Genomic DNA, 15,268 nt, shown 5'->3' with positions numbered 1-15,268 from the left:
TCAAAGCAATGAACATAGAGCCAGGAACTGTATATGTGGGTTGCCAGGCAGTAAAGAGGCCCCAAAGAATTGTTCCATATTAGAGGTGAAGGAAATCATATGGCTGTAATTTGTGGAACTCCATATCCAAAGCACACTTTTGGAGAACATGATCTTAGAGGGAAGATGCCGCATGCAATTTTATTATGAGTTTGTTTAGCTCCAGTGCTATTGGACTGCAAACTGGTCATGTATTCCAACTTCAGTGAACTAACAAAACAGTAATTACTAAGGTGCCAATTAAATAGCAATGCATCAAATTCCATTAGGAGGAATGGAATACTTTCATAGGTGGGCAGATGAATTATCTTGCCATAATGGAACATTTCTATTGAATTGCGCACTTCAAAGCTAAATGAGTAGGATGAAGGACAATGGACAAGGACAATGCAGTCCTTCAGGGGAAGGAATAATGATATCCATTGAATGCAAATCTGAAAACGTTTCACAAGTAAGCAGGAACTCACATAGATCAAGACAGATATGGTCAGCTTATTATAAGGTCTACCCATTAACCCATGTAACACTTTGCCTTGCTACTTGCAAGGGAAAGAAATTGAGTTGAAAGATAAAAAGTGAGCTGTTCAATTTCATTTTGCTGCTGTAGAAAGCAGCAGTGTAGGCATTCTCAGATTTACAGTAGCATTACACAAGAAAGAATATTATTTTGCAACTGAGAGTCATTTCTTCTCATCTATGGGGAAAATTTTCAAGCCCATTCTTTGAGGCCCCCTGAGCCTTCTTTGATGACTATGGCTGAAAATTGAATGCCAATTTTCCTTCACATTCAGGAAGAAATTGATGAAAGCGTTAGTGTAAGTTTTATAAAGGGCTTAATTTCCTCCCCTGCAGCTTCACTAGGAACTGAACAAAAAAAATAAATAAAAAATCAACCCTATCCAATTTCACATGATTCCCTTACCCACCTCAGATTCCCATAAGAATGTGAAATGCAGCCTCCAGTCACCAAAAGGTTGCCCACTCTGTAAATCTATAGTAGGAACTAGCTGGGAGGATGGATCAAGTCGCAATTCAATGCTTGTCTAGTTAATGACCACCAGCAAGATTTACTTTTGTGTGGTTTTCCTCTCTTGGACAAAACACCAATAATTGAAATTGGGGCTATGCAGGTAAACATAGTAGTGGTGCTTCAGTTGTCCTAGTAGCAAAAGTGAATGGGAAATAGAAAGCAATCAGTTTCCCTCTTGATCTACCACTCAGTCTTGATACAGACAAGAGCCAGACCTATAAATACTATTTTTAGAGGAGGAGGAGGAGGAGGAGGAGGAGGAGGAGGAGGAGGAGGAGGAGGAGGAGGAGGAGGAGGAGGAGGAGGAGGAGGAGAAGAAGAAGAAGAAGAAGAAGAAGAAGAAGAAGAAGAAGAAGAAGAAGAAGAAGAAGAAGAAGAAGAAGAAGAAGAAGAAGAAGAAGAAGAAGAAATTTTATGTTAACATTTATAATTTTTTTGTGTCAATCTTTTGTGTGTTTATACATGCATATGTTCTATATATTCATTTTGTAGACTTCATCTTGTTTTTTCCTGGGATTACGGCTGTAATATAGTTTGATTTCAACTGAAAAAAAAATCAGAAAGAAAATTTGAGGAGGAGGAGGGGGAGAAGAAGAAGAAGAAGAGTAGAAGGAAGTGCCATGAGGAAGAAGAAGAGGATCCTATAAAGTTGGAAAAGATGATTAAAGATTCATTTTTATTTTATGCTAGAAATCTCATAGCAAATCATAGCAAACATTTATAGTAGCAATGTGAAAATTGGAGCTTCTACATTGAGAATAATTTGACTATTATCTGAAACCTATTTCTTAGAAATATTGAGAATCAAGAGAAAAAGCTGGAAAGTTATTTCTTATAGTTTGAAATAACAAAAACAGTGGAATTTTATATTTGGAATTCAGGTTAGTAATGAACCAAGATAGAATCTATCAGTTATCAATTATCTTGGATATAATGAAATGGAAAAAAATTCTCATGAGGATAAAAATAGATAAAAATAAATTCAGAGAACTAATTACAAGAGATCACAAAGACATCAAAACTATGAAAGGTCCAGGACCAGACAAATTTTCTGTTAAATGGTAAGAATGTCCATAGACTTTATGACACTTATTGTTGGAGGTTTATCCAAATTTTAGAAAATAAATATATAAAAAGATGTAATATAGTAACATTAAATATTGAGAAAAACACCACAAAATGTTTAATATGGACACTATAATATTTACTGAATACTAGCTAGAAACTACAGAAAGTAATGCTATCTATAATTCATCTATTTCAATCTGTATTTATAAAAAATAGACATTTGGCAATGCCTGGAGATTGATTTTATGGATATTGCCACAGATAAACTGGAATTAAAATTATCTATATATCTAAATTATAGAATTAATAATTAGAATATCCAGTCTTAAGGAATCAATGAGTCTTGGTATTAAGTTTTTTAAAGTACACTTTATAAGATTTAAAAATAAGAAAATATTCTGTCATGTTTACCTCTCAAAGAATATTTAAAAGGGGATTAGATGTTGATATAAAAAACCTTGTCTTGTCCTCTTTGCTTTGGTTTCAAATTACTATATATGTTAATACAATTTTAGAAAGAAATATAGTTAAGCATCTCAATGTAATATCAAACAATATTTCCAAAACCATGAAATTTGTCATCTCCCGAAGAACTTTGGTTTTAAGTTTGGAAGAAAGAAGATAATTTTATGTTTTGGGTTTTTTTTTTAATATCTGTTCAATTGTATCCAATTCTCAGAAAGTGCTGAGAAAAGACCCTGTAGTTTTCTTGGCAATTTTTTTTTCTTTTCTTTTCACAAATGGTTTGCATTACTTCTTTCCTAGGATTTAGAGAAAGTGACTGATCCAAGATTAAATAGGTGACTTCATGCTTAAAGCAGAGAACTATAACTCACAGTATCATGAGTTTTAGTCTGAAGACCTAAACATTGCACCAAATTTATATAATATACTGATTTTATCAAACAGATTTAGTACTCAAGTTTTGAAAAGTCTCTATGCTCTCAAAGTGAGAAAAGTTTAATATACATATAAATATAGAGTATACAGACACATATAAACAGTATCTTAACATATGGTCCAGATTTAATGATGAGCTTAAGGACTGAATTAACTTCATATCATTATCTGTCTTTATTATATATACTTTTTTCTGTTGATTCACTTTTTTTTCACATTGTTTTCAATCTCCACAATTTATTAGGTTTTCTTTCTTCACCAACATGCCTCATATTTTACTTACTGAAAATTCCAGAAGAATATATAAAACACATCTTTCACTAATTCTTCTAAATGACTGTTGTGGTATAATTTTGATATAACTCTCCCCTGCATTTGTACAAACCCCCCCCCAAAAAAAACAATTTCTAGTAAGTTATTCAAAAGTTCAGTATGTAAAAAGGTTTTTGCTTTTATGCATCTGTTCCAATTCTTTTGGGATCAAACACTTTTTCTTAAGCATTTTAGAAATATTACTTCATCATTATGTTCATAATAATGACCTATTAGGTAAAGCAAATACATTGAGTGGGTTGGTGTACCTGTGGAATACTCTGCTAAAAATTAGCAACTTGCCAGTCAGAGCAGACAGCACTAGACTAGACAGAAAAATAAAATGCATACCATATTTTTCATGATCTGATAAAGCTCACATGATGATGTTAGAAAAAGCAACACAAAAACTCAAGTTTTGAAAAGTCTCTATGCTCTCAAAGTGAGAAAATGTTAATAGACATATAAATATAGATTATGCATACATATATAAAAAGTATCTTAACATATGGTCCATATTTAATGATGAGCTTAAGGACTGAATTAATTTCATATCATTATCTGTCTTCATTATATATTCCTTTTTCTGCGGACTCGCTTCTTTTTTTCTTTTTTCACATTGTTTTCAATCTCTATAATGTATTAGGTTTTCTTTCTTCACTTTATAGTCATTATTTATGGATTTTTTTCCCCTATTGGTGGTGTAGGTGGTTTTATTTTTTGCTTTTCAGATTTATTAAAAAAAGTGTTCTCATGAAAACATTATACTTGATGCATGGATGATGGCAATTATAACACAATAAAGGAGTAGCTTTGGGGACCCAAATATATCCACAAAGTTTTCTGCAGACTGATTGAACTCTCGCTTGGGTCTATAGAAATAACAATTTTAATAGAATAGAAATAACAAAAAGTGAGAGAAAAATCTCACTTTTTTGTTAGTATTTTATGACAGGTTGCTGCTGTATGCTTCAATTAGCAGAGAAAGAAACCATTTTGTATAGATAAAGCCACAGCTAAAATATAGCTGATAACTAAAGGTGTCTTTTCCATTAGAAGTCTCAAAGTATTTTGCTTTTCAGCAGAACTAAAGATGGTCACTTTTCAAAATTTGCTAGCAATAGCAAGGCAAGCAAATGTAACTGATCTTTTAAACTCTGGTCATTTTGCTATTTTATCAGTTCATACTACAATGAAGTATTATGAAGCCAACAGTCCCTAATAGCCTGTTATAAGAAGAGGGAATTGGCTTATTCAGAAAAGGAAAAGTAACAACTAGCCTTTTAAGTTTTTAATGCTACTTTTGAGTATATATTCTGACTTAAACTTTCATTTCTATTTCATGATGAAAAAAACATTGTGCAAATTATTGCCAAGATATGATTTTTGCCATCGGCCAGACAATGTCAGCTGGTCGTGCCCAGGATGAGGGCATTCTCTGTGGGTGCACCGACCCTCTGGAATGGGTTATCCATGGGGCTCCAGACTGCCCCCGACCTCCGCTCTTTCCACCGTGACCTGAAGACATGGCTTTTCCAACAAATTTGCTGATCTGATGGGTGATTTTAATTGGGAGATTTTAATTTGATTATCTTAGTAGTTGTTTTTATTGTTTTCATTGTTTTAATCTTCTGTGAGCCGCCCCGAGTCCTTTGGGAGAGGGCGGCATATAAGTATAATAAATAAATAAATAAATAAATAAATAAATAAATAAATAAATAAATAAATAAATAAATAAATAAATAAATAAATAATTACCTAGAAAAAGCATACACCTTGGAATTATTTGTCACATTAACATCAAAAAGTTAGGAAGACAACCCTGGGTTACAAAGTCTTATATTATATTCTAATTTATTTACCATTTGCAAATATCATGCAGAAGACAGACAGAAGAAATGCTTTTGTGGTCAATAATTTTGCTTTGTAGTGCTTGAGACTGTTTCACCATCTTAATTGACCATAAAACCAATCAGAATAGAACTGGAAGGGACCTTGGAGGTCTTCTAGTCCAATTCCTGCTCAAGCAGGAGACCCAATACCATATCAGTTTTATACAGGTCTTTTAGCTTTATCTGATTTAATTAGGCATTTTAACTTTGTATAATGGATTATTGTGGTTTTATTGTTGTGAGCCACCCTGGGATAGGGCGGCATATAAGCCTAATAAAATGAAATAAAATAAATAAATAAATATCAGACAGATGACTGTCCAGTCTTTTTTTTTTTTTTTTTTTAAAACCCTCCAGTGATGAAGTACCTAAATGAAGGCAAGCTGTTCCACTGGTTAACTGTCCTCACTATTATGAAGTTTCTCCTTAATTCTAGATTGCTTCTCTCCTTGATTAGTTTCCATCCATTTGTTTCTTCTATCCATTGTTTCTTTGAAATGATTCAAGCAGTACAATCTTTGCTTGAATTGTATGTATTTCCTTTTGGTTTCAACCAACTTTAAAGGAGTGATGCAGTGCCACAGAAGTGTAGGTGAGTGTGGGAAGGAGTGTAAATAGCAGATTCTTCAAGAGGTAAAGTGGTGGAAGGAACTTATGGGGGACGTTTGCAATGTTACTTGCTGGCTTCCCCATTGACTTTGCTTGTGGGAAGCTGACAGGGAAGATCACAAATGGTGACCCCCTCCCCCCATCATGGACATGGAATGTACTTGCAACAGTTGCCAAGTGCCTGGCTCATGATTATATGGCTGAAGGTGCTAGATCTTCAAGGATAGGTCATAAGTACCAGTCATTCAGCATTATTGCAACTTCGAACCATCGCTGAACAGCTGGTTGTTAACAGAGGATTTTCTGTATTTGTTTTACTTGTACTGCAGACTCATTCATTATTTTACTTGCATATTGTTACGTACTCTTTATCTTGTATTTAAATTTATATTCTTTGCCATACATCTTATATGAACATTTATTATTTTTTTGTGTCAATCTTTTGTGTGTTCATACATGTATATGTTCTATATATTCATTTTGTAGACTTTATCTTGCTTTTTCCTGGCATTATGGCTGTAATATATACTGCTCAAAAAAATAAAGGGAACACAAGCAGAAGACATCCGAGATCTGAATGAATGAAATAGCCTTATTAAATACTTTGTTTTTTACATACAATGGTTTAGTTGCTCAAACAACTAAAGGGAACACAAAACTACTATATGTAACGAACAAAGTATTTAATAAGGCTATTTCATTCATTCAGATCTCGGATGTCTTCTGCTTGTGTTCCCTTTATTTTTTTGAGCAGTGTAGTTTGATTTCATCTGAAAAAAAAATCAGAAAGAAAAGAGGAGGATTTTTTCCCCCAAAGAAAACTTTGAGGGGCAGATTTCAGCACAGCATGTTTATGTTTTTGCTTTGCAATTTAAACTATTTATGCTTGTTATCATTATTTACTATTAATTGTCTTACGAAAATGAGGTATAAATTTAAATAATCAGTCAGTCAATGTAGAACATGAATTCAACAGGAATGCCAGGAAGATTTGTTGAAAGAAAAGTTATTTTAAGGCTCAAAATTTCTTATACTTATCATTTCTTAAGGAAAGCAATTCAAGTTACATACATCCTTGCCAGTAGAAATGTGTTTCACCCTCTCCTTAAAATTCCATGAGATTCCAGTAGCTTTTTCATTAGGTAATAACCTTTTCAAGTGGGCCCATAAATTGCCCACTGTTTGAAATAAATTATTGAGAAGAAGTTTGAATCATTCTGTGAATTCAAAAGAAATATAAATCCATGTACCAACATGCCTCATATTTTACTCACCAAAAATTCCAGAAGAATACATAAAACACATCTTTCAGTAATTCTTCTAAATGGCTATTGTGGTATAATTTTGATATGATTCTCCCCTGCATTTGTAAAAAAGCATTTCTAGTAAATTATTCAAAAGTTCAATATGTAAAAAGATTTTTGCTTTTATGCACCTGTTCAAATTCTTTTGGGATCAAACACTTTCTTTTCTTAAGCATTTTAGAAACATTACTTCATCAGTCATGTTCACAATAATGACCTATTAGGTAAAGCAAATACATTGAGTGGGTAGGTGTACCTGCAAACATATTTGTCTGTTTTCTTTCTTTCTTTCTTTCTTTCTTTCTTTCTTTCTTTCTTTCTTTCTTTCTTTCTTTCTTTCTTTCTTTCTTTCTTTCTTTTTTCTTTCTTTCTTTCTTTCTTTCTTTCTTTCTTTCTTTCTTTCTTTCTTTCCTTCTTTCTTTCTTTCTTTCTTTCATTTGAGGGATTAAGCAGGCAGACTTGAATTTGAGAAGAGATATGATATAAGTAACTCGAATAAATGTATATGTATGACTTCATGATTAGTTAAAAGGAAGGAAGGAAGGAAGGAAGGAAGGAAGGAAGGAAGGAAGGAAGGAAGGAAGGAAGGAGCAAATATTAAAGAAACTGCTGGATTCAAGCATCATATTAGATGTTAAATGTTGGAACTCAACAGGTTTGGATGGGGAACACAAGAATATATAAGCTCAGGTGCTAGAGTTATACCATGTAAAAGATGTAAAAGTGGAACTAAAAACTTCTGGGTGAAGAATGGTGAGAAAATGAAAGAAAATGGTATGACAGATGAGATTGGCAGTGTATAAATTGAATGGATGGATGGATGAACAGTGCAACAGTACAAACAACATGTGTTGTTTAGTTGATTGAGCATACAGAATTTCATATCTGCCAATAGAGCAGAAAATGTTAGGTATGAAAGACCAGGTCCACACATCAAAATCCAATTAACCTGATTTATTGCTAAATAGTCTATGCACCAGAATCTTGTCAACAAACTGCTTGGAGTTATATAAAGGTCAACAAAATTCAAGGGTTTGGACTTAGTCCACTTGTGGCTATGTAGAGATTCTTGGTTGATCCTTCTTTAACTTCACAGTCAGGGTCTGCAATTCTTCTACAAAAAAACAATGGAGCGGAAACTGTTGGTGCATCTTCTATTTAACAGTTATCTTGTAGTTGTTTGCTACAACTACACATCTGACAAATGGTTCAGCCATGTTTAACAAATGTCTTGGAAATCCTTGCCTGGCTTATTTTCATTTTTCATTTTATTTGATTTATATACCGCCCTACTCCTGAAGGACTCAGGGTGGTGAACAGCCACAAGATAAAACACATAAATACAAAATTTAAAAGCAAAGTAAAACCGAATTAAACAATTTGGCCCAAGACAGATTTAAAACACCCCAATAATTTAAAACAGATTAAAATTTACATTTTAAAAAGGGAAAAAAAGGGAAAAGATTAGGCCAGGCCAGCCTGATGGAATAAAAAGGTCTTAAGAGTGCAGCAGAAGGTGCACAGATCCGTGATCCTCCGTATCTCCGGGGGGAGCTCATTCCAGATAGTAGGTGCCCCCACAGAGAAGGCCCCCTGGGGGCCGCCAATTGACATTTTTTGGCCGATGGCACCCTGAGGAGCCCGTCTCTATGAGAGCGTACCGGCCGGTGGGAGGCTATTGGTGGCAGCAGGCGGTCCTGTAGGTTACCAGGTCCTAAGCCATGGAGTGCTCTAAAGGTGGTAACCAAAACCTTGAAGCGCACCCGGAAGACCACCGGGAGCCAGTGCAGCTCACGCGGAGAGGTGTTACATGGGAACGCCATGTCGCTCCCGTAACCACCCACGCAGCCGCACTCTGCGCCAGTTGGAGCCTCGGGGTGCTCCTCAAGGGGAGCCCCATGTAGAGAGCGTTGCAATAGTCCAGACGGGAAGTGACGAGGGCATGAGTGACTGTGAGTAAGGAGTCCCAATCCAGAAAGGGACACAACTGGCAAATCAGGCAGACCTGATGAAAAATCCTCCCGGTCACGGCCGTCAAATGCTCTTCTAAAGACAGTTGTGAATCCAGGAGGATGCCCAAGTTGATATCCCTCTCCATGGGGGCCAACGATTCGCCCCCAATAGTCAGTGATGGCACCAATTGACTATATCAGTATGTTGGAAACCACAGACACTCAGTCTTGGATGGCTTGAGCCTGAGCCTGTTTCTCCCCATCCAGATCTGCACAGCCTCCAGGCACCGGGATATCATTTCAAGGGCATCGTTGGGGTGGTCCGGGGTGGAGATGTACAGCTGAGTGTCATCAACGTACTGGTGGTACTTCACCCCGAAACCATGGATGATCTCACCCAGCAGCTTTACATAAATGTTGAACAAAAGGAGCGAGAGGACCGACCCTTGTGGCACCCCACATATGAGGGGCCTCGGGGTCAACCTCTGCCCCCCTGCCAACACAGACTGCAACCGGTCAGAGAGAAAGGAGGAGAACCACCACAACACACTGCCCCCCACCCCTAACTTTTCCAACCAGTGCAGCATTATACCATGGTCGATGGTATCAAAAGCCACTGAGAGATCTAATAGGACCAGGACAGAGGAGCAACCCCTGTCCCGAGCCCTCCAGAGATCATCAACCAACGTGACCAATGCCATTTCCAAGCTGTACCCAGGCCTGAAGCCCAACTGGAACGGATCCAGATACGTCGTTTCATCCAGGGGGATCTGTTCATCCGGGGAGCTGTCGCGCAACCACACTCTCAACAATCTTCACCACAAAGTGAAGGTTGGAGACCGGATGATAATTAGCAAACACTGCCAGGTCCAGGGAAGGCTTCTTGAGGAGAGGCCTCACCACTGTCTCTTTCAAGGTGGCAGGGAAGTCACCCTCACCCAATGAAGCATTTATAATTCCCTGGAGCCACCCTCGCATCACGTCCCGGGAAGCCAGCACTAACCAAGAGGGACATGAGTCCAACAAACATGTGGTCGCGTTCAGTCTGCCCAGAATCCTGTCCACGTCATCAGGAGTCACAGGATCAAACTCATCCCAGATAACATTCTCAAGACCTGCTTCAGTCATCCCCCCTGAAACTACCCAGTCGGAGTCCAGGTCTTCCTGAATCTGAGTGATTTTGTCATACAGATACTGTACAAAGTCCTCAGCTCTACCCTCCAAGGGGTCCTCCCGCACTCCCTGGTGGAGCAGGGAGTGGGTCACCCTAAACAGGGCAGCTGATGACACAATAAGAGCAGCAATATACCTACATTTTGCTGCTTTTATTGCCACTAGGTAATTCTTAATATGAGATCTTACCAGTGTCCAGTTGGATTCAGAAAGGCTGGCCCTCCAACTGCTCTCTAGGTGTCTTTTCTGGCGCTTCATCTCCCTTAGCTCCTCAGTAAACCAAGGAGCCAGATGAGATCGGCGCCAGGTCAGAGGCTGCAAAGGCACAACCTGATCCAGAGCTCCAGCGGCCGCCCTATCCCAGGTGGCCACTAGGTCTCCAGTTGAGGCATGTGCCAGAGCCTCAGGGAATGGCCCAAGCTCCATCTGGAACCTGTCAGGCTCCATCAGGCATCTGGGGAAGAACCATCTTACCAGCTCCGCCTCCCTGCGGCAGGGTGCAGCGGTTCAAAGGTCAAGGTGAAGGAGAGAATTATCCGACCATGACAAGGGCTCGGTGACTATATCCCCTATCTCAAGGTCACTCAACCACTGTCCAGAGACAAAAACGAGGTCCAGCGTGTTTTCCCCCATGTGGGTAGGGCCATGAATTAACTGGGTCAGGTCCATAGCTGTCATGGAAGCCATGAACTCCCGAGCCACCTCAGATCTCACCCATGGACGGCAGGTTGAAATCCCCCATGACCATAAGTCTAGGGGTATCAACCACCACCGCGGCGGTGACGTTGATTAGCTCAGGCAGGGCTTTTGCCACATGGCAGGGAGCCAGGTATGTGATCAGCAAACTCATCTGTACCCCATGACCCCACTTCACAAGGAGGGACTCACAGCCGGCCGTCTGAGGAACAGTGGCCTCCCTTGGTCTAAGACCTTCTTTAATAATAAACGCTACCTCCCTGCACCTCCCCTGTGACCTCAGCTGATGAAATGCATGGAAACCTGGTGGGCACATTTCAACGAGGGGAACCCCTCCCCTTCTGGCCCAACCAGGTCTCCGTAATACCTGCCAGGTCCTCCCTCCTCCTGAACAAGATCACAAATGAGGTCTTAGCCTGGCTGATGTTAAAATAATTGCTGATAGGTTTGACAATTGGTCTACTTTCCCTTCTTTGTGTTAGTTGGAAGAAGCCATTTTATGGTGGTTGGTCTTACCACAACTTTCTTTAAATCCACCAAAGGACAACATCATTGCCAAGATTTACCTAGCCAAATTACCTAGTCAAATTATCCCATAATTTGGCTAGGTAGAGTAACATGGCAAAAACAGGTAAGAATAGGAAAGATGTATAAAGCAAAAATACAGTTGAGATTTACATTAAAAAAGAAAGAAAAGGTGATGGAGTTGGCTAAATAAAATCCCTCTTGTAAATAAAAATGCACAGATTACAGATTAGTGTGAAATTTTATTCAAAATTATATTCAAATTATATTTTCCATATTAGGAAACAGAAGATACAAAAGTACATATATGACCAAAAAATGCATATCAAAATTCAATTAATTGTGTTGCAGGTTTTTTTTAATAATGAAAACTAGTGCAGATGCAGAAGAAAATGAATAACAAAATAAACAGTCACGTGACACACTTTATGATTTTATGGTTGTAAAAGTTGAAAAAAGTGAAAGGGAAATTGACTTAACACATCAATTTCTGAGAGTGACTGCCTGTCAACTTACTAATTTACTTTTGGCAAATCATTTGGTTACCCTCAGGTTCTCTCTTGAAGACATAGGGAGAGTTCTCTAGTTTGAGATGAGTGAAGAGATGCCAGAGAAAACTGGCCAATGATTAAGTTTAACTGTAATTTAGAATAGGCAAATTTCTGCTTTTGTAATCTCTCTCATTCTCTCTTTCGCCTTCTCCTTCTCCTCTTTCCCATCTTCCCTCCTCCCTCTCTCTCTCTCTCTCTCTCTCTCTCTCTCTCTCTCTCTCTCTCTCTGTGTGTGTGTGTGTGTGTGTGTGTGTTAGTTACTTTCATTTCTTGAAGGAGAACAGAGATGAGACTTCAACCAAGAACATTAGTGTGGAAATGGAATTGCTGCCATGAAAAATAATGCTAACCTTTTTGTTTGCCTGAGAGCTCCTATGGAGCAATATTCTGTATAAAAAATAAAGAATTAACTGTCACTTCCCAGGATAATGGCTGACTCACATTATCAAGATTTTTGGCTCATGTATACTAACATAATGCAATATGAATATGCATATTGATAGCTCATGCTAAATACCAATTTATTCCATGCTATTATTTTTGTATAATATAAACAGTTGAGGTTCAAGAATGTGGTATGGAAGACTTTGTATGAATATTCAGAAAGAAAAGAAGGGTACAAAGGATTCCTGTACACTGATTGTAAGAGTGGCCCATAAATACAAATTTGTCCTATAGATACATAACTGCTGACTCAAGTTAACTTTTGAGATAGACTGGTTAGCAAACAGACATCACAAGGATTACCAGAATTCTACATATAAATATAAAACTTTAAAAACCTGAAGAGTTTCTTTTCCCCCCCTTATAATGAACTTTATACCATGTTTCCCTGAAAATAACACCCTAATATTTTTTGAACCCCAAAATAAGTCCTGGGCCTTATTTTCAGGGAGGTCTTCTTATTTTGGGGCAAGTGGAGCAAGACGGGGCTCCTCTTGCTGTTTTACCTGATTTCCAGCTCTGTCTCCCTAACTCTAACCAGAGAAAATGGCAGGGACTGGCTGCGCATGCACTTAGATATTTTCGGGGAGGGCTTATTTTCGGGGAGGGCTTATTTTAGCGCATGCGCTCAAAAGCCAGATTGGGCTTATTATCCAGGGAGGTCTTATTTTCAGGAAAACAGGGTATATAATAACTTATATAATAACGTATAATGAACAGAATCAAAGCAGGGCAATTTTGAGTTTCTTTCACTTGTTTTCCCAGATTAATCTCACGCTTTATTAATGGTTGTTGCATATTTTTCTTAATGTCATGTCTTTACTCTTCTGCATCCATATCTAAGACTGAACAACATTTCAAATCAAGGTTGACTCAGCTTTCCATCCTTCTGAGGTGGGTAAAATGAAGACCCAGATTGTTGTGGGCAATAAGCTGACCCTGTAAACTGCTTAGAGAGGGCTGAAAAGCACTGTGAAGTGGTATATAAGTCTAAGTGCTATTGCTATTGCTATTCTGCCCAGGTTAGCCCTCACTCAAAAATTTAAAAAAAAAAAATCAAAAGCAATCCCACAAAAAACAAATCTTATGATATTTCACAAATTTTGCCACTAAAATATCCCATTTTTTTTGTGGGGGGAGATGTTCGATGACAAGCAGGAGAGACTCTGCTGACAATCCTGTCTTATTGCATTATGTTTGCTGCCTTCCAGATTCATATATTCGGTGCCATATCCAAAAAAGGAGAAATATCATAAAAATGTGAGCCCATGTGAGAATAACTTGGGTAGGGATTTAGCACAGCATAGAAAATCCTATTTGCTTTCAAAGTTGCTTTCAAATTATGGTGCTGGAGAAGACTCTTGAGAGTCTCTTGGACTGCAAAGAGATCAAATCAGTTAATCCTAAAGGAAATCAACCCTGAATATTCTTTGGAAGGACAAATACTGAAGGTGAAGCTCAAATACTCATTTGGCCACCAAATGAGAAGAAAGAACTCATTGGAAGAGACCCTAATGTTGGGAAAGACTGAACGCAAAAGAAAAAGGGAATGGCAGAGGATGAGATGATTAGATAATGTCATTGATGCAATGAATATGAATTTGGCAAACTTCGGGGGACAGTGGAGGACGGGGGGGCTAGAGTGCTATTTAGTTGCTAAGTTGTCAGACACAACTTCACAACTAAACAACAACACAGAAAATCCCATTGCTTCTAAACATAAGTACACATATATATGTACTTAGTGTATGCACAAAATAGAATCATAATTAATGTGTGAGTACTTCTATTTACGGAAAAAATATGACTTGTAAAACAGAAAAAAAAATATTCACAGTCCTGGATGATATGGTTTCTCAAGCCATCAGATATTTCTAGCTCATATTTCTTGCATATAAGTAGGATTTTCCAAAGGTTTAGAAGTAGGAGAAAAGAGCATCATTGACTTGGAAGTAAGGCGAATTGGTGGAATTTATTTCTGAGTATTCACTTACAGAATTCAAATTATTAAATTATTATTATTATTATTATTATTATTATTATTATTATTATTATTATTATTATTATTATTATTATTATTATTATTATTATTATTGGTTAATCTTTAGTGAGATTCACAGCCTTTGAGGCTGGTTAATGGCTCAGCAGCTCGAGTCCTAACCAAGGACCTAGGAACTGTTAAAGTATCGTCGGAGGATGTAAGCTGTTCCGAGTAAGGTGGTTTTTTGTAGAGTCAAAATGTTCATGTCCGGCAAATTTAGAATTTCTAAATAGCGGGGTAGCCATTTGGGTATTGCTCCAAGGGCTCCAATTATAATTGGGACAACACACAATTTCTTTTTCCACAGTCGCTCAACTTAAATTTGCAAGTCCCAGTACTTTGTGATTTTTTCTTGCTGCTTATCTTCAATCCGTGCATCAACAGGTATTGCAATGTCAATGAACCATACTTTTTTCTTTTCAACTATTGTTATGTCAGGTGTGTTGTGGACCAAGTGCCTGTCAGTCTGAATCCTAAAGTCCCACAAGATTATTATTATTAATTTATTCATTTAATTTGTATACCGCCCTTCTTCAATAGGACTCAGGGCAGTAAACAGCCATGGTAAAACATAACATATAAAATTTAAAAGCATCTTAAAAACATTAAATAATTTTGGCTATCCATTTAAAACAACCCGGATTAAAACCAATTACAAATTAAAACCGAAGGGATGGGATCAAGCCAGCCCAGCTAGGTGAAAAAGATGTGTTTTCAGGGCCCGACGAAAAG

This window comes from Pantherophis guttatus, chromosome 3, assembly GCF_059756535.1.
Source record: "Pantherophis guttatus breed Tessera chromosome 3, ASM5975653v1, whole genome shotgun sequence".
Taxonomy (NCBI): domain Eukaryota; kingdom Metazoa; phylum Chordata; class Lepidosauria; order Squamata; family Colubridae; genus Pantherophis; species Pantherophis guttatus.
The sequence above is the reverse complement of the archived record's forward strand: the minus strand, read 5'-3'. Positions refer to the sequence as shown.